Genomic DNA, 25,446 nt, shown 5'->3' on the forward strand with positions numbered 1-25,446 from the left:
ATAGAGGGGTACATGGGAGGTACAGACAACAAATATGAACCCTTTTGCACATACAGTATTGCATTGCCAGTGAAGGCAAACATGGGTATATTGGTGGATAGATGGGTGGACAGGCTGAACAATTAGGTAGGTCTATGAAATGGGGAGTGTATCCAAGAACATATATAGGGTTGGCAGACAAGTGTTCTATAAGTTTATTTGAATGATTAGAATTCCTAGGTGTATAGTAGAGCTGACAAGGGGCATGGTGGTGGTCACTGCTTGGTCACAGCCAGCTACCCAGAGGGACCGAGTAGTTGGACCTGTGGGCATGGGACCATAGTCACAGGGGACATCAAACTCAATTGGCATAACATACTATACAAAACATTGTTCCACCTCCTACTTTGGCAAGTAGCGACAGGGATCTTAAAAGCTAGCAAGCTGACATCTAGATGCAACAATGGGTCTCTCCTCATCCAGAGCAAAAAAGAATGAAGAAAACAAATATTCGTGGAAACAATTAGTCCTAGCAACTGGTACACCATCTGATCTGCAGCCTATATGACTATGAGACCAGAAGAACTAGATGGTGCCTGGCTACCACTGTCATCCACATGGAAGGGGATTTATGTAGGAAATCCTTGATGGAGAGGGAGAACAGTGTGGAACAAAACCCAAAGTCATTTGGAGGGAAAAAAAGGGGGGGGGGACCACGTTTCCTGGTCCAATAGAGCCTGGTGGAACCACTGAGACTATGGCCACTAGCTGCCGTTCAGGTCTGAAACTGAACCCACACCTGTGGTTTCCAGCCAAACAGAAGACAGGCATATGAGTTGAATATTTACCTCAAGTAGATACACTCCTTGGAGAGAACAATCATGGGAAAAAAAGGACTGCTTATGCACAAGGAAACAGCTTAGGAGGCAGGAGTCCATGGAGGGATGGGCACTGGGAAGAGGTAACAGTGGGGAGGAGGTGGGAGGGAAACTGTTGCATTTTGGTAAACTGTCGTCAAGTCATGAGACAAAGTGTATGTGAACTGCTGTATGGAAAATGAATTTGCTCTGTAAATCTTCACTGAAATCACACACACACACACACATAAAAAAAAAAGTTTTTAAAAAATGAGGTTTAGTTTACATAAAAGAAGATCTACCATGGCAAAACCTGCATCTGAATAAAATGAATATTAGTAAAATATTGCATTTCCTATCATTTTTTAACTAAGTTTCTACTGTCATTTTTGCTCATTTTGGCACAGCACAGAAACTAGAACATCTGCTTTTGATAAAATTGGTATACCAGTATTTCTGTACAAATCCCAATCATAATTAAAGGTTGCTATTCCTATCTTCTCCAAAGATATTTTGGAAATTACATCTCATTTAGAAAAAATTGCTTTCCTTTGTATCTATTAGTTATACTTCTTTTTATTTCCTAAAAATAAAATAACCTGTTCTGTAAAGGTTAAAGCCATTGTTCTGAATACTCTTTTACTTCATAACAGATTTGTTTTTGTGATAGTTGTCTTGGTGAGTATAGGTAATAAATGAGTTCTGTAGACAAAAAAAAAAAAAAAGAAAGAAAGAAAGAAAATAAAAATGCTTAGCAAAATAGGAATAGAAGACAAATTCTTCAACATAATTAAGGGGATAAACAACAACAATAACAACAAAAAGGTCATTATTGTTCCTAACAGAGAGTAACGGAAATATTTTCCCTGGGAATGATAACCAGGAAGAATAGAAAAGATGCCCTTTATCATAATTTCTTTTCAACAGTGTATTGGAACTCCTAGCCAGAGCAATAAGGCATAAAATGGAAATAAATGGCACCCAAATTAGTCAGAAGAAATATAACTTTTTTGCAGGTGATATGATGCTATACATAGAAAATATCAGAAACTCAACAAGAAAAGTACTGGAACTAATATACAAGGATTCAGCCAAGTAGCAGGGTGCAAGATCAACATACAAAAATCAGTCAGATCCCTGTATATTAATAAAGAGAACTCAGACAAAGAAATCAGGAAAATACCACTTACAATAACCACCCCAAAGATCAAGTTCTTAGGAAAATATGTAACTAGAGATGCAAAAGACCTAGTGAAAAAAACTAGAAAACACTACAAAAAGTAGCCAAAAGAGATTTACATAAATGGAAGACTATATGATGCGTATAGATAAGAAGAATTAATTAACATTGTGAAAATACATTGTCATTACTATCCAAAGTGATTTATAGTCATAATGTCACCTTCATCCAGATTCCATCATCATTCCTTAGAGAGGCAGAAAAACTAATCAACTTTATATGGAAAGACAGAGACTTATCCTGGCTACACAAAGCACTACTAAATAAGAAGAACAAAGTAGGAGGTGTAACACTCCTCCATCTCAAAACTTACTATATAGCCATGGTAGTTAAAACAGCCTGGTTTTGGTACAATGACAGACACATAGACAAATCCAACAGAATTTAGAAGTCAGAAGTAAATCCATCCACTTATGGTGAGCTGATCTATCACAAAATGGCTAAAACCCATTAATTAGGGAAGAGATGGTCTCTTTAACAAATGGTACTGGCATATCTGTTGGCAGAAAAATCAAACAAGGTCCATATCTTTCACCATAAACAAAATTCACTCAAGGTATATCATAGAACTAAATGTGAAACTTATAACTGTAAAGATCATCAAGGAAAAAAATAGGGACACATTTAGAGGCCCAAATATATGGCATAAGTACAATATCATGCATAACTAAGAACTCATAAACAGCAGACAACAAACTAAACTACTGGGACATCATAAATATTAAACATTAATACACACCAAAAGGCTTCACCAAAAGAGTAAAAAATATAAAGACTGGGACAAATTTTGGCAATGACGTATTTGACAAGGACTAATCTGTAAAATTTACAGAAAATTTCAACAGCTCAACACACAGAAAAGGTAAATAATCCAAATAAAAATGGGCAAAGAACATGAACAGAAACTTCACTGTAGAAAACATTCAAGCAGTTAACAAACACATGAAGAAATGCTCACAATCATTACCCATTAGAGAGATGCAAATCAAAGCAATAAGATAACATCTCAATGCAGTATTAATAGCAAAGTAAACAAATAAAAGCAACTGGAAAACAAAAAATGTTGGCAAGTGTGTAGAGACTGAAACCCTCATATACTACTGGTTGTAAGAATGTTAACTGGTTCAACCATTGTGGAAAATGTTATGGCATTTACTTAAAAAGTAGGAAATAGAACTACTGTTGTTGCTGTTGTTATGTGCTGGCGAGTCGGACCCAACTCATAGCGACCCCTACTTGGGTTTCTGGGGCAGTATCACTATGATCTAGCAATCCCACTACAGCTATATATCTTATAAGAATAAACTTGACACAAACAGATACTGCACATCCATGTATATCATAACAATAGTCACAATAGTGAAAGGATGGAAACAGCTTAAGTGCCCGTTCACGGATGAACGGATAAACAAACTATGGTACATGCATACAATGGAATAGTATGCAACATTAAAGAATAATAGTCAATCTGTGAAACACTTCATAGCATGGATGAACCTAGAGGACATTATGCTGAGTGAAATTAGTCACTCACAAAAAAACAAATATTGTATAAGTCCACTTCTGCAAAAAGTCAAGAAAAAGTTTACACACAGAATGAACCATACTTTGAAGATTACCAGAAGTGGGAGTAAAAGGAAGGGTAAATCATCAACTAGAGGGTAAACATACATTGACTTCTGTGATGTGAAAGGCAATACACATTAAGAGAGATCAGCACAAAATGATCAAGGCAAAATAAGCCCTTGGAAGGAACATAAGTTAAAGGCAACAACAACAACAAAATCAAACTCACTGCCATCAAGCCAATTTCAACTCCTAGTGACCCCCATTGGCGTTTTCAAGGCAGTAAATCATTTTAAAGAAGTAGATTTCCCCATCTTTCTGTGGAGCAGCTAGTGGGTTTGAACTGCTAACCTTCTGTTTAGCAATCAAATGCCTTAGGCACTACACCACCAGAACTCCTTAAAATAACAAAGGTAAATAATATTACATACACAATCCTGCAATAACAGTAATAATAATAATGATAATCTACAAGTGTATACATAGATAGACACTGAAGCTGAACAGTGGTAGGAAGGTGAATGGGGCAATATATATATATATATATATATATATATATATATATATAAACCTCCACCACTCATCTGTCTGTTTGTCATACTGTTGTGGCCTGCATGTTTCTGTGAGGCCAGTGGCTATGACATCGGTATTTCAAATACCATTACGATCACCCAGAATGGACAGATTTCAGTGGATTTCCATACTAAGATAGACTGGGAAGAAGGAAGGGGCCATTCATTTCTCAAAGAATTGACCAATGAAAACTTATGAATAGCAGTGAAACATTTTCTGATGTATTACCAGAAAACTTTATGAATAGCCCTGAAATGCTGTCTGATACAGTGTTAGAAGACAAGCCACTCAGGTGAGAAGGCACTCAAAATACAACTGGGGAAGAACGAGCTACATCCTCAAAGTAGAGTCAACCTAAATGATGTGGATGGAATAAAGCTTTTGATACCTCCATTTGCTAGTGGGGCACTACTGAAAATGGGAAGAAACAGCTGCAAACATCCATTAATACTCAGAATGTGGAATGTGTGATGTATCAATGTAGGAAAATTGGAAGTTGTCAAAAATAAAAATGAATGCATAAATATTGATGTCCTGTACATTAGTGAGCTGAAGTGGATTGATATTGGCAATTTTCAATCATATGATCCACTGTGCCAGGAATGACAAATTGAAGAGGGATGGTGTTGGTTAACCCAAGCCATGGTATTTTTAGTCACCTCATATGCATGTGAAAGCTGGGCAGTGAATTAGGAAGACCAAAGAAAAGTTGATTCTTTTGAGTTGTGGTGTTGGCAAAGAATACTGAAAGTACCATAGACTGCCAGAAGAACGAACACATCTGTCCTGGAGGGAGAACAGGAGGAATGCTCCTTGGAAGTGAGAATGGCCAGACTTTGTCTTACCTACTTTGGTCATGTTGTCAAAAAAGACCATTTCCTGGAGAAAGATATCATGCTTGGTAAAACTGAAGGTCAGCGAAAAAGGGGAAAACCCTTAATGAGATGGACTGATACAGTGGTTGCAATGATGACTGGCTCGAGTAAAGCAAGGATTGTGAGGATGATGCAGGACTGGGCAGTGTTTTGTTCTGTTATACTTATGGTCACTGTGAGTCAGAGCTGACTTCATGGCACCTAACAACAACAGTTGTACAGAGGATATTTCTACATATGTATTTATATGAGCTGCAAATATATCCATGAATATAGTTGAGGATACAAGAGCAAATTTATGAAAACTTCTTAGCCATAACTAAATATCTCAAGGGAAAATGGTTGCTGGGTCTGGAGGCTCAGGACCACAATCTCAGGCGACACTAAGGACAATTGGCATAACTTAGTCAAGAAAAGCAATGTTCTATATCCTACTTTGATGAGTAGTAGTCATTGGGGTCTTAAAAGCTTATGGGCAACAACTTAAAGTACAAGTACTGGTCTCTCCCCATCTAAGACAAAGAAGAGTGAAGGAATTCAAAAACACAAGGAAACAACTAGTCTAAGGACTAATAGACCACATGAATCCCAGCATCCACAATCATAATACCAGAAGCTAGATGACAGCCAGCTACTAATACTGAAGAGTCCAGAGGGATGATAATAGGAGATCTTGGATAGAGTAGGAGAAAATGTGGAACAAAACTCCAGATAACACAAAAGACCAGACTTACTGTTTGATAGTGACTGGTGGAACTTCTGACTCTATGGTCCTTAGACACTCTTCAAGCCTGGAACTGAACTCTCCCTGGTGGTTTAACTTTCAAACAAAGAACAAGCCTATAAGGTAAACAATAACAGCAAAAAGCTATGTATTCCTTAAAGCAATCAACCATAGGAGATCAAAATGTCAGCATTTGCCCAAGAATAATGCTCAGAAAGCAGGAAAGGTAGGTAAGAAGGACAAATGGAAATGATGAACACAAGGAGGAAGTGGAAAGAGTGGTGCTACATTGTGGAGATTGCAATCGGTGCCACAAAACAAATTATGCATGAATTGTTGAATGGAGAAACAATTTGCTTTGTAAATACTCATGCAAATCACTGTAAAATTTAAAAAGAAACAAACAAAAGAACAAGAGGATATGGTGTGGTTTGAAATATGGAAAGGTATGCAATAATCTGAGAAACTGGACTATATGAAGAATGTCATATCAGGATTGGAGGAAGACTCATTATCAACCTGTGACATGCAAATGAGACAACCTTGCTTGGTGAAAGTGAAAAGGACTTGAAGCACTACTGATGAAGATCAAGGACTCTTTCCACTTCCTCCTTGTGTTCATCAGCCTTCAGTATGGATTATAACTCAATGTAAAGAAAACAAAAATCCTCACAACTAGAAAAATAAACAACATCCAGATAATTGGAGAAAATATCGAAGTTTTGAAGAACTTCATTTTATTTGGATCTACAATCAATGCTCACAGAAGTACCAGTCAAGAAGTTAAATGAAGAAATGAAAATTTGCTGGAAAATATCTCTTTATGTAACTGGGGCAGTGAGCAGACAGGCTTCCCCTAGGCCAGGCGCTATCCCCTGAGCACCCTCCTCCCTGCAGGCCCCATCCCAGACCTATCATTAAGTAACAAGAGTCCGACGGCCACCCCCCAAGCGTTCCTGGCGGCACCATGCCCACGCTCCTGGAGTGCCCCAAGCTTTCCAATGCCATGGCCAGGGCGTTGCACTGGCACATCATGATGGAGCAGGAGCGCAAGCAGCAGGAGGAGAAAGAGGTGGACAAGATGATGGAACAGAAGATGAAGGAAAAGCAGGAGAGGAGAAAGAAAATGGAAATGGAAGAGAGAATGTCACTAGAGGAGACTAAGGAGCAAATTATGAAGTTGCAGGAGAAGCTTTTGGCCCTACAAGTACCAGCTTTTCCTCCAGCTCAAGAAAGTCTTACATGAGGACAAAAAACGGAGGCGAAAGGAGCAGAGTGACTGACCACCCTGACTTCAGCTGTGTACCAGCAAAGCCTGACCGTGCACACAGTAACACACTTCCTCAGTATACAGGGGAGCCCTGGAGGACACAATCACCCAGGCACCCTCTGGCAGCTGACAGAGCCAAACAAATGTTTAGACCTTAAGTGCCTGCTACCTGGCACTACGTGGGCTTAGCAGCTGCTTTAGCGGGAACCCCAGAGCATGGGCAATTCCAAGGCAGCCCAGGAGGGGTGTATGGTACTGCTCGAGCCCCAACTCACTATGTGCCCATACAACCATCTTATATTCCTAATCCGCAGCTCAGAGCACCTTCAGCATTTCCTAAAGTGCAGTATCTGTCTCAGTCAGAGCCACAGCCACAGCCACAGCCCTATGCCATGCATGGACACTTTCAGCCCACTCAGACAGGGTTTCTTCAGCCTAGGGGTGCCTTGTCCTTGTAAAAGCAGATGGAACAGGCTAACCAGCAGATTGACTTCTCCTACTCATCCCCCTGTGCCCCATGCACCCCCAGGCTCTGCACCCAGGTCCTGGATTCTTTGCTTCTCCCCAGCTCCCTGTACAGATACAGCCAACAGGAAAGTCAGGCTTTGCAGCTACCACCTAGTGTAGCCCTCAGCTTTCTTTCATTCAGCACAGCCAGAACCCACATTTCTACCACAAGTGATCATCAGATTTTATCTTCAACCTCACCTTCCAACCATGGATGAAGGCTCCCCCTCTTGTGTGTGGGATAAATAAAATCTACTTGTCACTGCCAAAAAAGAACAAAAAAACAAAGATGTCACTTTGAGGACTAGGATGCGCCTGACCCAAGCTATAGTATTGTCAGATGCTTCATATATATTGAAATCTGGACAGTGAATAAGGAAGACCAAACAAGAACTGATGTTTTTGAATTGTGGTGCTGGAAAAAAAATATGAAATATACCATGGACTGCCAGAAAAAACAACAAATCTATCTCAGAAGTACAGAAAGAATGCTCCTTAAAAGTGAAGATTATGAGACTTTTATCAGGAATGACCAGTCCCTGGTCATTTTTTTTTACATCATGCTTGATAAAGTAGATGGTAACTGAAGAAGAGGAAGACCTCAAGGAGACGGATTGACACAGTGGCTGCAACAATGAACTCAAACATAGCAACGATTGTGGGGATGGAGTAGGACCGGCAATATTTCATTTTGTTGTACATAGGGTCACTTTGATTCAAATCAGTCAATTGACAGCACTAAGCACAACCACACAGAAACCAAAGATTATTAATGTTTGCCTTAGGTAAGAGGGAGGGGAAAAGGGAAAGTTTTGCTCAGGAGTTAAGTTGATCTTAATTATGGAATGATTTGGAAAAGGATAGCAAGAAAGTTTGCACAGCATGAAGAATAAAATCAAAGTCAGTAAATTGTATATGTGGAAATTGTTTCATTGGTGAAGGCTTTGTTGTGTATATTTTCACCACAATAAAACAATATGGCATATATAAAAATTATATTAGTAAATGAAAAAGGAAAATAGCAGAATTGAAAATGAGCAAAGGGTCTTAATAGACATTTCTCCAAAGAACATATACAAATGGCCAATAAGCACATAAAAAGATACTGGACATAACTAGTTATTAGAAAAATGTAAATCAAAAAACTCAGTGAGTTTAGTTTTGGTTTTCTATAAATCAAAACTACAATAAGGTATCATGTTACAGCCATTGGAATGGTGATTGTGGAAAATAAGAAGTCTCATATACAAATGGTGGCAATGTAAAATGATCCAGCCACTTTGCAAAAGAGTGTATTAGTTCCTCAGCAAATCTACTCCTAATTATCCATGCAAGAGAAACGGAAACATATATCCATACAAAAATTTGTACAAAAATACTCACACCAGCATTATTCATGATAGTCAAAAGTTGGAAATAGCCCAAATGTCCATCATCTGGCAAATGCATAAAAAAAAAAAAAATATGTAGTTTATCTCTACAATGGACTACTGTTATTGTTCATGTGTGCTGTCAAGTCTATTCTGACTCATAGCCACCCTATAGGAGAGAGTTGAACTGTCCCACAGGGTTTCCTAGGCTGAAATCTTTACAAGAGCAGATCTTCAGGACTTTGTTTCCACAGAGCTGTTGACAGGTTTGAACTGCCAAATGTTCAAGTAATAGTTCAGTGATTAACTATTATTGGACCACGAAGCCTCCTTAATAGACTATTAGTCAGCTATAAACATGAATGAGCTTTGAAATATGATATAACATGGATGAAACTTAATAAAATCATGCTAAATGAAAGAAGTCTGTCATAAAAGATCACATGTGATTCCATTTGTGTGAAATGTCAAGAAGGCAAATATATAGAGACAGAAAGTAGATTAGTAGTTGCTTAGGATTGGGAGGATGGGAAGGTAGGGGAGTAATAGCTAAAGGATAAAATGTGTCTTTCTGAGGCTATGGAAATGGTCTAAAATTTACTGTGCTAATGGTTGTATATCTGCCTATACTAAAAAACACTGGATTATACACTTTAAATAGACATGTTGTATGATATCTGAATTATCTCAGTAAGGATAGTAGTAAACAGATGTTTCGGAAACAGAGGATAATTTGAAAAATAAATTGGGAACTGGGCCTAGCAACATGGTACCACTGGTTTTCTACATCCTCCTCCTGGCTGCTGACCCTGGCCAGCTTCCTAAGAGGCCCTTTAGTGTGGTCAAAATTCTACACTGGGAACCTGTCATGTAGCAAATCTAACTAGCTGAATGTTATAGGGACCTTGGGCACCACTCTGTTCCTGTGGCTCTGTCTCATCAAACTACATAATTGTTTTAGGGCATAAAAAGAAGAAATGTATTTGCAGTGCAATTTCTCCTATATATGGCCTTTCTGGCCTTGGGTTTGTAATTCTGCCAAAAATGATTGATTGAGCCACGGCCTTCCCTGTGATTGGTCTACTTAATATCTTTGCAAGGATTGGTCAGTTTACAATGCAAAAACGGTTTGTAAAACCATCCAACAGGATTGAGTGACTTGATTTTATAAGCAGCCAATCTGACACAGGTTTTCAGAGAGAGGTACAGAAAGAGAAGAAGGGAACCTCGTATAAGAGTTGTAATATGGTTCAAGAGCTGTAACACTGAAGACAGCAACATGTGGCATGTGAAGGTATACCAGTACCAACAGCAAGAACCAAGGAAACAGCAGATGGCTGTGCTGGGTCTGCCTACCCACAGAGCAAGGTGGCTATGGTGGGCTTGCCAGCTCATGGAGCGAGAGAGCTGAGGACCTTCAGGCAAGGAAGCTTTCAGACAGAAAAAAAAAAAAAAAAAAAGTCATTTAAGAGACAAAGATGGTCCTGGGATCTTTAATACTGAGTATTTAGAATAATGTCTTCAAAGTTTAAAAGAAAATAATTTTCTAACCAAAATTCTGTATCCATCTTTCTCCTCAAAATAAGATAAGGAAAAAGATATTTTCAGACATGAAAAAATGTATCTTTTCTTTCTGGCATATTAGCCCTGATTTTCTGTAGCTCTATTTTGATTTGCCTAAGTGTGGATCTATTCAGTACTTAGTATGCATTTTCATTCTGAGAACACTGTGTCCTTATTTCTGAATAATTCTCAGATGTACTCTCTCTAAATATTGCTCCTGTCATTACCTTTATATTATTCTTCTAAGGCTCCTATTAATTGAATGATGAATCCTCTCTTCTCTTCTCCTTGTCTCTTAACTACTTAAAAAATTGTTTTTAAGTAGTTTGTGTTGCATTCCAGGTGAATTCTTCAGTACTATCTTCCCGATTGCCAATCATCTCTTCAATTGCATTTAGCCAGAGATGTTCCCATATACTGAAATTTTATTTCAATTATAGAATTTTTCTTTTCTAAAATTTATAATTAGATATTTATTTGTTCTTGTTTTATCTCTCTTCCCCTGCCCCCTATAATTTCTTGTGCTTTTAAATGGAAGGTCTGCCCTTATTCATATCATTACATGTCTATACATTTGTTTTAAGGCCTTTATCTTTCTTCTCTAAAAAATACTTTAATCTGGAGAAAATTCATAGTCTGATTGTTGTCATTGTTGTCTTAGCAATATATTTCTTTATTTATTTTGCATTTATGGTTGGCATGCTATTTTTGAAAAAGGAGTTTTTCTCTGCTTCTTGTTTGTGTTTCATTTTTGCTTCTTGTTTTTCATTCTCTTTCATGTATTGTTGTAAGTTGTTGTGTAGTTGCTCTAACTGGCCCTTTGGTATTCAGTCCATAATCAGGTTTTATAATGGCATTTCAGCAAATTCCTGCTTTGTGTAATGTTGGATATGTCTCAGATTTAGGACAAAGGCTTGGTTCAACTCCTGGTCACAAGGTTATTATTTTTCTTATCAGTCCACTCTCCAGATGCCTGAAACTACAATTTTTGACATAACCTTTGGCAATAAGTTTACTGCCTACATATTCTATATTCATGGGAAAGGAGTGAGGAGAGAGTTGGAACCTTCCCATGCAAGTCCTTAGCTTCAAGCAGTAATTCTTTTCCTTGTTCCTGCTTTTAAAGTCAATATCCTTGCTCTCATGGAGTGTTTTGGGATCTAAGCACTGCAGGAGTATGGCATCACTGTCACTCACCACTTCAGGTTTCTATTCCATTCAGGACTCCAGACATATTTAGCATATTTTGTACCCAGTCTTACTGTTTTAGTTACTTATTTTACATTTTAGTTATCAGTGGCATAGTTTTGGGGCATATGAGTTATTTCAAAGCATAAATTCACATATTCATCTTAACCAATATTCTGTTTCTTCATCAAATAAACTTTAGATTATATTGTTTCCTCAATTTGTAAGATGAGAATCCAACTTATTTATAGACCCTCTTTCTTCTCCCTGTTTTCTTCCAATGTGTGTGTGTATGTTTGTGTTAAATTTTACTCCATTTGTTTTCAGTGCCTCATGATTCCATGATGCTCTGGTGATGTAGTGCCTAAGGCATTTGTTATTATTTATTTTATGAGCTTGTTTTACATTCAATATTATGTGTACATTTAGTTTCATTTCCCATTTACCATGTTGAACCCTAACCCAGTCTCCTCCCCTCTCTACCGTGTAACCCTCCCCCTGTACCCCTCATATTTATGTTTGTCCTGCATCTCCTCAATTTGAATGTTGGTCTTCTAGTGCCCCGTGGTCTATTGTTCTAAGGGATGTATTACCATAGAGTACGTGAGTGCGTCATTTTAGGTTGAGTGGTCTGCGTGTACATCTTGTTAACTATTGGGCTGAGAGCCAGCCCCTGGGGGTATGTTTTATTCCAGGTGCAGAATGTATTCCAGGACCATAGTATTGGGGGTCTCACCAGATTTCATCTGAGCAGTAATTCTGCTCATTATTGAGCTTTTGGATTTTGTTCCACATTTTTCCTCCCACTCTATACAGGATCTCCAGATTTGATCCTTTCCTGAGTGGTTGGCATTGGTAGCCGGGCACCATCTAGTTTTCTGGTCTCAAGGGCCATCGTGTCCTATGGCTGATTGCTTCCAAATGCCCTTTTTGTTTGTTTGTTTTTGCACTCTTCTTTGTCTCTGATGCTAGGAGACCATTAGCTGCATCTTAGATGGCTGCTTGAAAGCTTTTTAAGACCCTAGTCACTACTCACCAATGTAGGATACGGAACAAGGCTTTTATGTATTTTATTGCACCAATTGAGTCTGGTGTCCCCTAGTACTATGGTCCTGAGACAGTAGATCTATTGGATCTCTCGCCCATAATGTCTGGTTGTCTGTGAGGGATTACTCTGTGTCTATCTTCTATTGTCTCCGTAAGGATTGCAGGTATTTTGTATCACTGGTGTCTGTGCAACATTAGCCTCAGCTGAATCTCTCCTTGGTCTAGAGTATACTTCTGTTCACTGTCCCCCATCTGATCATCTCAGGTGTTTATGTGTTTATCTGTAGCCTGGTGTTTGGTGTTAATGGCAATGCAATATTGTGGACACATTGGTTGGTATTAGCATCTGTTGTCTATCTCTTATGGGCATAATCCAGTGTCCTCCCATTTAATAATGTTATCATGGTGGTCACAGATCCTTTCCGTATATCCCTCCCCTTACCCACATCAAAGTGTGGGCCCCAGCTAGCCTGAAATTAATCCCTCCTCTTCTCTCCCCATCCCAGTAACCTACAAAGTGAGCTCCCTTTCCTTTTCACAGTAATGAGCTATTACAGTACTTGTTATTCTGCAATTGACTTATTTCACTCAGCATAACTGACTTATTTCACTCAGCATAATGTCCTCCAGGTTCATCCATGTTGTGAGATGATTTGCGTATCCCTCATTGTTCTTTAATGTAGCATAGTATTCTATTGTGTGCATGTACCATAATTTGGTTATCCACTCATCCGTTGATGGGCATATTTAGGTTGTTTCCATTTCTTTCCTATAGTGAATTGTGCTGCAATGAACATAGGTGTAGATATGTCTGTCTGTGTGTGCCCTCTCACATCTTTAGGATATATTCCTAGGAATGGAATTGCTGGGTCAAATGGTACTTCTATTTTCAGGTTTTTAAGGAAACACCATACTGTTTGCCACAATGGTTGTACCGTTTTACAATCCCACCAGCAGTGCACAAGAGTTCCAATCTCTCTGCAACCTCGCCAGCATTTGTTATTTTCTGACCTGTTGAACTTTGCTATTATTGCTGGGGTAAGATGATATCTCATTGTTGTTTTGATTTGCATCTCTGTAATGCTTAATATCGCAAACAATTTCTCATGTTTGTTGGCTGGCTGTATATCTTCTTTGGTGAAGTGTCTGTTCAAGTCTTTTGCCCATTGGTGAATTGGGTTATTTGTCTTTTTGGTGTTGAGGTGTTGAAGTTTTCTATAGATTTTCCACATAAGCCTTTTATATCAGATATGTCATAGACAAATATATTCTCCCAATCTGTGGGTTCTCCTTTTACCCTTTTGATGAAGTATTCTGTTGTTCCTAAGAATTTAATTTTTAAAAGGCCCCAGTCATCTAGCTTCTCTTCTATCTCCTGCACATTCTGGGTTATGCTTGATAGTCTATTTATGCCATAAATTAGGGTTCCCAGATTTGCCCTATTTTATCTTTGATGAATTTTATCGTTTTGGGTCTTATATTTAAGTCTTTGATCCAGCTTGAGTTTGTTTTTGTGTATGGGGTGAGGTATGGGTCTTGTTTCATTTTTCTGCAGGTGGATATCCAGTTTTGCCAGCACCATTTGTTAAAGAGGCTGTCTCTTCCCCATTTAATAGGTTTGGGGCCATTGTCAAAGATCAAGTGTCCATAGATGGACAGGTCTATATCTGGACTTTCGATTCTGTTCCATTGCTCTATCTGTCATTGCACCAATACCATGCTGTTTGACTACTGTGGCTGTATAGTAGTTCTTAAGATCTGGGAATGTGAGACCTCTCACTTTGTTTTCCTTCTTCAGAAGTATTCTGCTTCTCCAAGGTCTCTTTCCTTTCCATATGAAATTAATAATTGTTTTTTTCCATGTCCTTAAAAAAATGTGTTGGAATCTGGATCGGGATTGTGTTAAATGTGTAGATTGCTTTAGGTAGTACTGACATTTTCACAATATTCAGTCTACCAATCCATGAACAAGGTAGGTTCTTCCATTTATGTAATGCCCTTGTTGTGTCTTGTACCAGTGTTTTATAGTTTTCTTTGTATAGGTCTTTTGTGTCTCCGGTGAAGTTTATTCCTAGATATTTTATCATTTTAGTAGCTATTGTAAATGGTATTTTTTCCCTTATTTCTTGATCAGAGGACTCTTTGTTGGTGTAGAGAAGTCCAACTTATTTTTGTATGTTGACCTTATATCCTGCCACTTCGCTGAACCTCTCTGTTAGTTTCAGTAGTTTATTATTATTATTATTATTATTATTATTATTATTGAGACCCTTGGGTTTTCTATGTACAGGATCATATCATCTGCAAATAGAGATACTTTTAGTTGCTCTTTGCCAATTTGTATGCCTTTTATTTCTCTTTCTTGCCTTATTGCCCTGGCCAGGACTTCCAATACAATGTTAAATAGAAGTGATGATAGAGGGCATCCCAAGTGGTTCTCATTTGTAAGGGGAATGCCTTGAGTCTTTCTCCATTTATAATGATGTTGGTTGCTGGCTTTGCATATATACCCTTTATTATATTAAAGGATTTTCCTTCTATCCTTATTTTGCTGAGAGTTCTAAACAGGAATAGATGTTGGATTTTATCAAATGCCTTTTCTGCATTGATTGATATAATCATATGTTTCCTTTGTTTTGTTTTGTTTATGTGGTGGATTACATTGACAGTTTTTCTGATGTTGAACCACCCTTGTAAACCTGGTATGAATCCCACTTGGTCCAGGTGTATTAATTTTTTTATATGTTGTGTTCTGTCAGCTAGGATTTTTGCATCTATGTTCATGAGGGATATTGGTCTGTAGTTTTCCTTTTCAGTGGTGTCTTTCCTGGGTTTTGGTATTAGTGTTATGCTTGCTTCATAAAATGAGTTTGTGAATATTCCATCTTTTTCTATGCTCTGGAATAGCTTGAGTAGCATAGGTGTCAACTTTTCCTTGAATATTTGATAAAATTCTTCAGTGAAGCCATCAGGGCCAGGACTTTTCTTTGTGAGAAGTTTTTTTTATGACCTGTTCAATTTCTTCTTTTGTTATAGGTCTATTCAAGTTTACTGTCTCTGAATGGGACAGTTTAGGTAGGTCTTGTGATTCTAGAAATTTGTCCATCTCTTCTAGGTTCTCAAATCTGTTGGAGTACAGTTTTTCATAATATTCTGTCAGTATCTTTTTCATTTCAGTTGGTTCTGTTGTGATGACACCCTTTTCATTTACAATTCTTATGATTTGGATCTTCTTTTTCTTTTCTTTTGTTAGATCTACCAATGGTTTATCAATTGTATTAATCTTTTCAAAGAACTAGCTTTTTGTTTTGTTGATTTTCTTTTTTTTTTGTTTGTTTGTTTTCTGTTTCATTTATTTCTGCTCTGATCTTTATTATTTCCTTGCTTGTAGATACTCTAGGATCCTTTTGTTGTTCTATTTCTAGTCATTGGAGTTGATGAGTTACAGTGTTGATTTTGTTTCTTTCCTCTTTTTTGATGTATGCATTTATTGCTATAAACTGTCTTCTGAGTACTGTTTTTGCTGTGTCCCAATGGTTTTGGTGTGATGTATCTTCATTCTCATTTGTTTCTAGGATTTTTTTTTTTTTAATTTCAGTTTTTATCTGTTCTATTTACTACCCAGTAGTTTTGAGCATTGAGTTGTTCACCTTCCATATGTTTGATGTTTTTTCCTTGCTCTTTTATTATTAATTTCTAATTTTATAGCATTGTGGTCTGAAAAGATGCTTTGTAGTATTTCAATGCTTGTGAATTTATTGAGGCTTGTTTTGGGTCCTAACATATGGTCTATTCTGAAGTAGGATCCATGTGCACTGAAGAAGAATGTGAATTGTGCTTTTGTTGGGTGAAATGCTCTGTATATGTCTATGAGGTCAAGTTGGTTGATTGTATTGTTGAGTTCTTCTGTACCTTTGTTGAGTTTTTTCTAGTTGACCTGTACCTCTTTGAAAGTGGTGTGTTAAAGTCTCCCACAACTATTGTAGAGTTGTCTATTATCCCTTTTAATTAAGTTAATATTTGTTTCATGTATTTTGGAGCACTTTCCTTGGGTGCATAAATATTTATTATTGTAACATCTTTGTCAATTTACTCTTTCAGCATCATACAATGTCCTTCTTTGTCTCTTGTGATGTTTTACACCTCAATGTCTATTTTATCAGAAATTAATATTGCCACTCTGGCTCTTTTTTATTTTCCATTGGCTTGGGATTTTTTTTTTTTTTTTTTTTTAAGGGTGTGTTAGGCTGGGTTTTCTAGAGAAGCAAAACTAAAAAAGGTTATATATATGTATGTGTGTACACCGTCCTATAGGCACGGTATAGACTAATCTGCAATATGTTTTTTTTTTTTTTTTTTTTTTTTTGGCATCCTTTAGCTCTTAATTTGCCTTTTTCTTTGTGTCTAAGGTGGGTCTCTTGTAGGCAGCATATCAATGGATCTTCTTTTCTTATTCAGTCTGCCACTCTCTTTCTCTTGATAGGTGCATTTAGTCTATTCTCATTGAGTGTAATTAGTGATAGGTATGAATTGATTGCTATCATTCTATTGTGTTTCTTTGTTGTGTTGTTGGTGTTTCCTTGGATCATACACTTTTCTGTGCTGAGTTCAGTTTGTTGGCTAATGCTTTCTCCTTTTTCTTCTTTATTGTTGGTTTTGTGCTTATTAAACCCATATGTGTTCCTTCTTTCTGTGTTTGCTTAGAGGGATTGTTAATTTCCTCTGTGGTTACCTTGGAGTATATTCTTGTCTCTGCATTTTTAGAACAGTGCATACTGTGAAGACATTGTCCTGTTTTCCTCTCCATTTGGAAGTTTGTATCTAGAAGTTTTATTCCCTCTGATAGGTTAATGACTGTTGTCTTGTGCTGATTGACTTCCTTGGTTTTTAGTGTACAATGTTTTATGGTCTTCTTTTTAGTTTCTATTTCTGATTTGGTTTTAGTGTTGATGCCACATATCCTGATTTTGTTGATCTCTTTTGTGGGTTCTCTAAGGAAGAACTTCCTCAAACATTTCTTGTAGGGTTGGTCTGTTTTTCACAAAATCCTTTAATTTCTATTTGTCTGAGAATTCCTTGATTTTGCCCTTATATTTGATGGATAATTTGGCTGGATATAGGATTCTTTGTTGGAAGTTCTTTTCCTTCAGTGTTTCATATATGCCGTCCCATGGACTTCTTGCCTGCATGGTTTCTGCTGAGTAATCAGAGATCAGCCTAACTGTTTGATTATTATAAGTAATATTTCTTTTGTCCCAGGTGGCTCTTAAAATTTTTTCTTTGTCTTTGGTTTTGGAGAGTTTGATTATAATATGCCTTGGTGTTTTTCTCTTGGGATCTATCTTGTGTGGGGTTCTATGAGCTTCTTGGACAAATATTTTTTCTTCCTTCATGATACAGGGGCAGTTTTCTGTTAGCTGGTCTTCCACAATTTTCTCTGTGGCTTTTTTCACCTCTTCTTGTTTTGGAATTCCAATGAGTCTTATATTGTTTTTTCTCATGTCATCCCATATAATTCTTAGGTTCTCTTCATTTCTCTTAGATCTTTGTTCTGATTTTTCTTCATACAGACTGGTGGCTAGGGATTTGCCTTCTAGTTGAGATAGGCATTCTTCAGCTAGTTCTAACATACTCTTTTGTGCTTCTACTGTGTTGTGTAATTCTGTCATTTTGGTATTCATCTTCTGGATTTCTAACTGATGTTTTTTTATGTATTCTGATTGTGCATTAATCTTGTTACTTTGTTCTTGAATGATTTCCCTAAGTTCTTCCAGGAACTGTCTGTGTCTCCTTGCTTCTGTTTGGAGTTTCCTTAGGCTGTTATAAAGTTCTAAAAACATATCTTCTAAATTCCTTCTCAGATAATTCTATTGCCTCCTCCTCTATGTTTAATGAGACTTTTGTTTATAGTTTTGCTTCTAATGCCTTGTCCTTTTTTTGTTTGTTTGTTTGTTTGCTTTGCGGTTGCATGTTGTTTCCTAGACATTTTGAGATTGTCTTTAACTGTTGGTTTGATTTGTTTTGTCTTGGTTTTATGGTTTAATAGTTTATAAACGTGACACTGGTGTATTTATTTTTTAGTTATTAATTCAGGTATGCTGAGTTGTCCTGCAGTTTTCTTTGTGATGGTGGAATCACTGTGTGGAATGTGGATATGGGTTTCTGTTTGTCCTAAACAGGGTTTAGAGTTTGAACCAGGAGGTATTATTGTGGCTGAATGTGATCTGTTCTATTGGATGACTGAAGTTATTGGCAGAGAAGGTGGGAATGGAAAATCAGGAGAAGAGAAGTTCCCTGTTGGTAGGGGTGGTTTCTAGGGCTTTGAGTGGGCTGTTAATGATAATGTTGTACTGTTATTCACAGGCCTGCAGCTCAATTTCAGCAAAGACTCCATTTGTTAGGGGGTTGCCACCTTCTACCAGACTCAGACATTTGCAAAAACCCCATTCCCAAGGCCCCTCGGTACCAAAAAGCTGACCAACGACAACTGCCTGGCTTTGCGATTCACCACAGGGGCTCCTCTCCCTAGGCCAGCCCTCCCACAGCATCAGCCCAACTGGCCCAGACTGCAATCCAGCATGGGAGCTCCCCTGTGTTTCCGTTCTCCTGTAGCGTCAAAGATCTTCTTGGTTTCAGTGGCACTGGGATCAGGACAGTGCCTGCTAGTAATCTGTCGTTCCAATATCACCAATAAAGTCAAGCACAAACCTCTCAGTGCCACTAAGCTGACCCAAGCCTGATCAGTGACCCGCTGCAGGGGCACCTCCCAGGGCCTGCCCTCCTGCAGCACTAATGGACTCTCTACTTGGGTTTCAGTGATGTTGGATGTGCCTTTTTGCACCTAGCCAACCTAAGTTACCAATAAAATCAGGTGCTGAAGATAGATCCTTGGGGTGATCACTGATATGCTGGTGTGGTCATTGGTATGCTGGTGTGTTGTGTCTTCCTCCTTAACCCAGGGAGGTCTCTGATGGCTTTTCTCAGCTGCCTGTTGGTGCTCTGCTGGATAGATCCTCTGATCCTGTTATTTTTTCCCTGCCTGTCCCTTTCTCCCTTCCAATTCTACTCCTCTGAGTCTGGTGCACTCTGACTCACTGAGCTGTTCAGAGCACCAGAATCCCTAATTCAAACTGCTGTACTTAGTTTTTCAAGCACTAAGATGCTAGAGGGAAATAGCGTGGTGATCACTGATGAGACTCCATTTTGAATCCCCCATGCCTAAGGCATTTGGCTGCTAACCAGAAGGCTGGTTGTTCAAAGCCACCACACACTCTGGAGAAAGAAGATGAGGCAATCTACTTCCATAAGGATTGACCACCTCAATCACTATGAGTCAAGTCGACTTGATGGCAGTGAGTTTGTTTTTTTTGACTTATTATTTTTTTTATTCTATGATCCTTATCATGCAGGATGAATAAAGTAGAGCCCCATCCTTTGTTCCCACTCCTACAGTCCACCTTCTTTCAGCTCATATTTCACTTTTACAATGTCTGGTGACTTTTACATTCTGTCTAGCTAGTACAACCAAATCTTTCCAGCTCTGTGTATACATTGAGTCTAAAATTTTAAAATAATTAAACGTAAAAACACTCTTACAGCAATGTAAACATCATTTATTTAATTTGTGACCAAGAAGTGTCTTTAATGTACTTTCCTTCTCTGTAAGCCTCAGTGCCATGACTCCTGAGTCATACGGAAAAAAAATGTTCCTAGTATTAGATCAAAATAATCCTTTTTTTCTTCCTTCCTTCCTTTCTTTCTACTTTTAATCTTAAGAATCCTTAAAATCATGCTGCTGTTGTTAGGTGCTATCAAGTCATCTCCAACTCATAGCACCTTATGTACAACAGAATGGAGCACTGCCTGATTCTGTGCCAGACATACAACTCCCGCTATTCCAGAGTCCATCGTTGCAGCCACTGTGTCAATCCCTCTCATTGAGGGCCTTCCCCCTTCTTCATTGAACCTCTACTTTTACCAAGAATGATATCCTTCTCCAGAGAATGGTCTATTCTGACAATATGGCCAAAGTCAGTGAGATGAAGTCTGGCCATTCTTGCTTCCAAGGAGCATTCCAGCTGCACTTCTTCCAGGACATATCTGTTAGTTCTTTTAGCAGCCCATGGTACTCTCAGTATTCTTCACCAATATCACAACTCAAAAGCATCAACTCTCCTTCAACCTTTCTTACTCACTGTCCAGCTGTCACATGCATATGAGGTGATTGAAAATACTATGGCTTGGGCTAGGCCCATCTTAGTCTTCAAGGAGACATCTTTGCTCTTCAGCACTTGGAAGAGGTCTTTTGCAGCAGATTTGCCCAATGCAATACATTATCTGATGTCTCGACTGCTGCTTCCATTGATGTTGACTATACAACCAATATGAAGTCTTTGACAACTTCAATCTTTACTCCATTTATCGTGATGCTGCTTATTGGTCCAGTTGTGAGGATTTTTTTTTTTCTTTATATTGAAGTTTAATCCATACTGTCTTCAATCTTCATCAGTAAGTGCTCCAAGACATCCTAACTTTCAGCAAGCAAAGTTGTGTCATCTGCATATCGCAGGTTGTTAATGAGCCTTCCTCCAATCCTGATGTCACATTCTTCATATAGCCCAGCTTCTCAGAATATTTGCTCAGCATACAGATGGTGAAAAGATAAAACCCTGATGCATTCCCTTCCTGATTTTAAACATGCTTTGTCCCCTTGCTCTGTTCAAATGACAGCCTCCTGGTCTAGATACATGTTCCTCATGAGTACAATTAAGTGTTCTGGAATTCCCATTCTCTTCAATGTTATCTATAGTTTCTTGTAATCCACACAATTGAAAGCTTTTGCATAGTCAATAAAATACAAGTAAATATCTTTGATATTCTTTGCTTTGAGCCAACATCCATCCAAGATCAGCTATGATATCCCTCATTCCACATCCTCTTCTTAATCCATTTGCATTTCTGGAAGTTCTTTCTCAATATATTGCTGCAACCAATTTTGGATTATCTTCAGTAAGATTTTATTTGCATGTGATATTAACAATACTGTTTGATAATTTCCACATTCTGTGGGATCATCTTTCTTTGGAATGGGTACAAATATTGTCTCTTCTAATCAGTTGGCCAGGTAGCTGTCTTCCAAATCTCTTGGCACAGTCAATTGAGTGCCTCCAACATGACATCCATTTATTGAAACATCTCAATGGGTATTCCGTCAATTCCTGGAGTCTTGTTTTGTGTCACTTCCTTCAGTGCAGCTCTGACTTCTTCCTTCAATACCATTGGTTCTTGACCATATGGCACCTCCTGAAATGGGTGAACATTGACCATTTCTTTTTGGTAGAGTGACTCTGTGTATTCTTTCCATCTTCTTTTGATGTTTCCTGCATCATTCATTATATTGCCCATATAATCTTTCAAAATTGCAATTCAAGACAATTTTTTTCCTTAGTTCTTTCAGCTTGAGAAATGTTCTTCCTTTTTGGTTTTCTAACTCCAGGTCTTTGCACATTTCATTATAATAATTGGCTTTGTCTTCTCAAAATGCTCTTTGAAATCTTCTATTCAGCTCTTTCATCTTGTCATTTCTTCCATTTGCTTTAGCTGCTTTTTGTTCAAGGGTAAGTTTCAGAGTCTCTTCTGACATCCATTTTGGAATTGTCTTCTTTTCCTGTCTTTTTAATGACTTTTTGCTTTCTTCATGGATGATGTTCTTGATGTCATCCCACAATTCCTCTGTTTTTTGGTCATTGGTGTTCAATGCATCAAATCCATTCTTTAGATGATCTCTAAATTCAAGAGGGATATAATCAAGGTCATATTTTGGCTCTCATGGTCTTGTTTTAATTGTCTTCAGCTTGAACTTAAATGTGCACATGAGCAGTTGATGGTCTGTTCCACAATAAGTTCCTGGCCTTGTTTTGGCTGAAGATATTGAGCTTCTCCATCACCTCTTGCCAAAGATGTAGTCAATCTGATTCCTGTGTACTCCATCTGGTGAAGCCCACGTGTATAGTCACTGTTTGTGTTGTTGAAAAAAGGTGTTTGCAATGAATAAGTCATTGGTCTTACAAAATTCTATCATTTGATCTCCAGCATTATTTCTATCACCAAGGCCATATTTTCCAACTGCTGGTAGTTCTTCTTGATTTCTCACTTTTGCATTCCAATCACCAGTGATAATTAACACATCTTGATTGCATGTTTGGTCAATTTCAGACTGCAGAAGTTGGTAAAAATCTCCAATTTCCTCATGGCTTTGGTGGTTGGTGCATAAATTTGAACTAGTGTTCCTTGTAGGTGTATGGATATTATTCTATCACTTATAGCATTGTACTTCAGGATAGATCTTAATACATTCTTTGTGAAAATGAATGCCACATCATTCCTCTTTAACTTGTCATTCTTGGCATACTAGGTCATATGATTGTCTGATTCAAAATGGCCAAAACCAGTCCATTTCAACTCACTAATGCCTAGGATATCATTCTTTATGTGTTCCATTTTATTTTTGAACAACTTCCAATTTTCCTAGATTCATACTTTGTACATTCCATGTTCTGATTATTAATAGATGTTTGCAGCTATTTATTCTCATCTTGAGATGTGCCACATCAGCAAATGGAGGTACTGAAAGCTTCATTTATCCTCATCATTAGGATGGCTCTACTCTGAGAAGGCAGCTCTTTCCGAGTTATATTTTGAGTGCCTTCTGACCTGAGGGGCTCATCTTCTGGCACAATATCAGACAATGTTTCACGGCTATTCACAAAGTTTGTCAATAATACATCAGACAGTGTTTCACTGTTATTCATAAGGTTTTCACTGGATAATTCTTTGAGAAGTGGATGGCCTCTTCCTACTTCTGAGTCTGTCTTAGTCTGGAAGCTTTGCTGAAACTTGTCTACCATGGGTAACCTTGCTGGCATTTGAAACACCAGTGGTATAGCCTCCAGTCTCACTCAATGTGCAAGCGAGCAAAGTACAACAAACTGACAGACAAGTTTGTCTCCCTTAGTTGTTGCAAACAGCTCCACTCACTTCCTGGTCTCCCCCTGTTGTTGTTGTTGTGCCGTCGAGTCAAACCCAACTCATAGCGACCCCTCCTTGGGTTTCCGAGGCAGTATCACTATGGAAGTAGGATTGCTCAACCTTCCTTCTGAGCAGTGGCTGGTGGGTTTGAACCACCAGCCATCTGGTTAGCAGGCAAGTGTCTTAGCCACTATGCTACCAGAGCTCCCGTCTTACCTTCTGCTCCCCAGTTCACTCACCCGGTCTGCCCCCGGGCACTCCCTAACACCCGCCTTGCCTTCCATGTCCTGGCTCACTCACCTGTCCTGTCCTGCCCCTGGGTGCTTCAAAAATCATGCTTTTTTTTTTTTTTTTTTTTTTCATATTTGGACTATAATTGCATACTTTTCTTTTGTGTTTATATTGATATTTATTCTTTGCCTTGTTTTTATTATGTTATTTGCTTTTATCTCATCTTAAATTTTTTCCCCAACTTTCAGACATACTCTTTTGTTTGAGTCACCTCTCCCTCCATTCTGGAAATGTCTCTCACAAAGATCTTCATCCCACTTCTTCAATCTAGAAAGATGGGTTTCCCATAACTTTTCCTTTGACTATGTTTTCAATCTCACTTTGCTGGGTTATATGCTTGGGTGAGTTTTTAAGAGTGAGAAGACCTATGAACCAGACCTTAGTCTTCTCACAGAGCATTTTGTGTGACTAAAATCTTCGCCATGTTTTATCTTGTTAAGATATTAGCAAAAGGTTGGACCATCACACTTTCTTTAGACTTTTCTCTAGAAGCATGCTTTCCTAAAAGCAAATCTCTTAATTTTAGCTTTTTTTTTTTTTTTTTGCCATCTGTGTAAACTGAGAACATTCAAAACCACCAAGTGCCAGTTCCTTTTTATTTAATGGTTCTTCTTTCTATTTATCTCTTTCTGCTCTTACTATAAACAGCAAAATGAAAGCAGGACATACCTTCAACATTTTGTTTGAAAATCTCCTCAGCTAAATATCTAAGTTAACCACTTACAAGTTTGCTTTTCACATAACTGCAGGATACAATTGCACTAAATATACTGCTACTAAATAGCAAGAATCTCCTTTATTCCAACTTCTAATAACATATTCTTCATTTCCTTCTGAGCTCTCATCACCAGCACTTTTTATATTTAACTGGACTATTCCTGATTCTACTAACAATTTGGGAGTCATTGGTAGTGCAGTGCCTAAGGCACTTGACTGCTAACCAGAAAGCTGGTGGTTCAAACCCACCAGCCACTCCTCGGGAGGAAGGTTGTGCAATCTACTTCTGTAGTGATACCACCTCGGAAACTCAAGGAGGGGTTGCTCGGAGTCAGGTCCGACTCAACGGCACATAACACCAACAACACCACTAACAATTTACTCACAACCATTTTTTTAAGGCAATTTAGATTTTCTCTACCATGTCCCTCAGTTTCTTCTGAGTATTTACTAGCAAAGTTTTAACATCCATATTTTTACTACAACAGTCTTTTCAAGCCAATTTAGGCTTTTTCTATCAAGCTCCTAAAGATTCTTCCTGTCTCCACCAATTTCCCGATAGTGGCAATGCACTTGACTGCTAACCAGAAGGCTGGCGGTTCAAACCCACTAGCCACTCCTCAGAAGGAAGGTTGGGCAATCCTACTTCCG

The 25,446-nt window shown here is 38.2% G+C and overlaps 1 protein-coding gene and 1 pseudogene across 1 annotated transcript in view; one reads left to right on the forward strand and one right to left on the reverse strand.

The window, feature by feature from the left end:
- SLC35F3 (solute carrier family 35 member F3) overlaps positions 1–25,446 on the reverse strand; it is a 1,079,377-nt gene that overhangs the window by 746,990 nt on the left and 306,941 nt on the right. The gene's annotated exons all lie outside the window — the stretch shown is intronic.
- Positions 6,782–7,766, forward strand: LOC103195020 (annotated as a pseudogene).

This window comes from Orycteropus afer, unplaced genomic scaffold, assembly GCF_000298275.1.
Source record: "Orycteropus afer afer isolate SDZICR_OR568_19922 unplaced genomic scaffold, OryAfe1.0 scaffold00050, whole genome shotgun sequence".
NCBI classification, from domain to species: Eukaryota; Metazoa; Chordata; class Mammalia; order Tubulidentata; family Orycteropodidae; genus Orycteropus; species Orycteropus afer.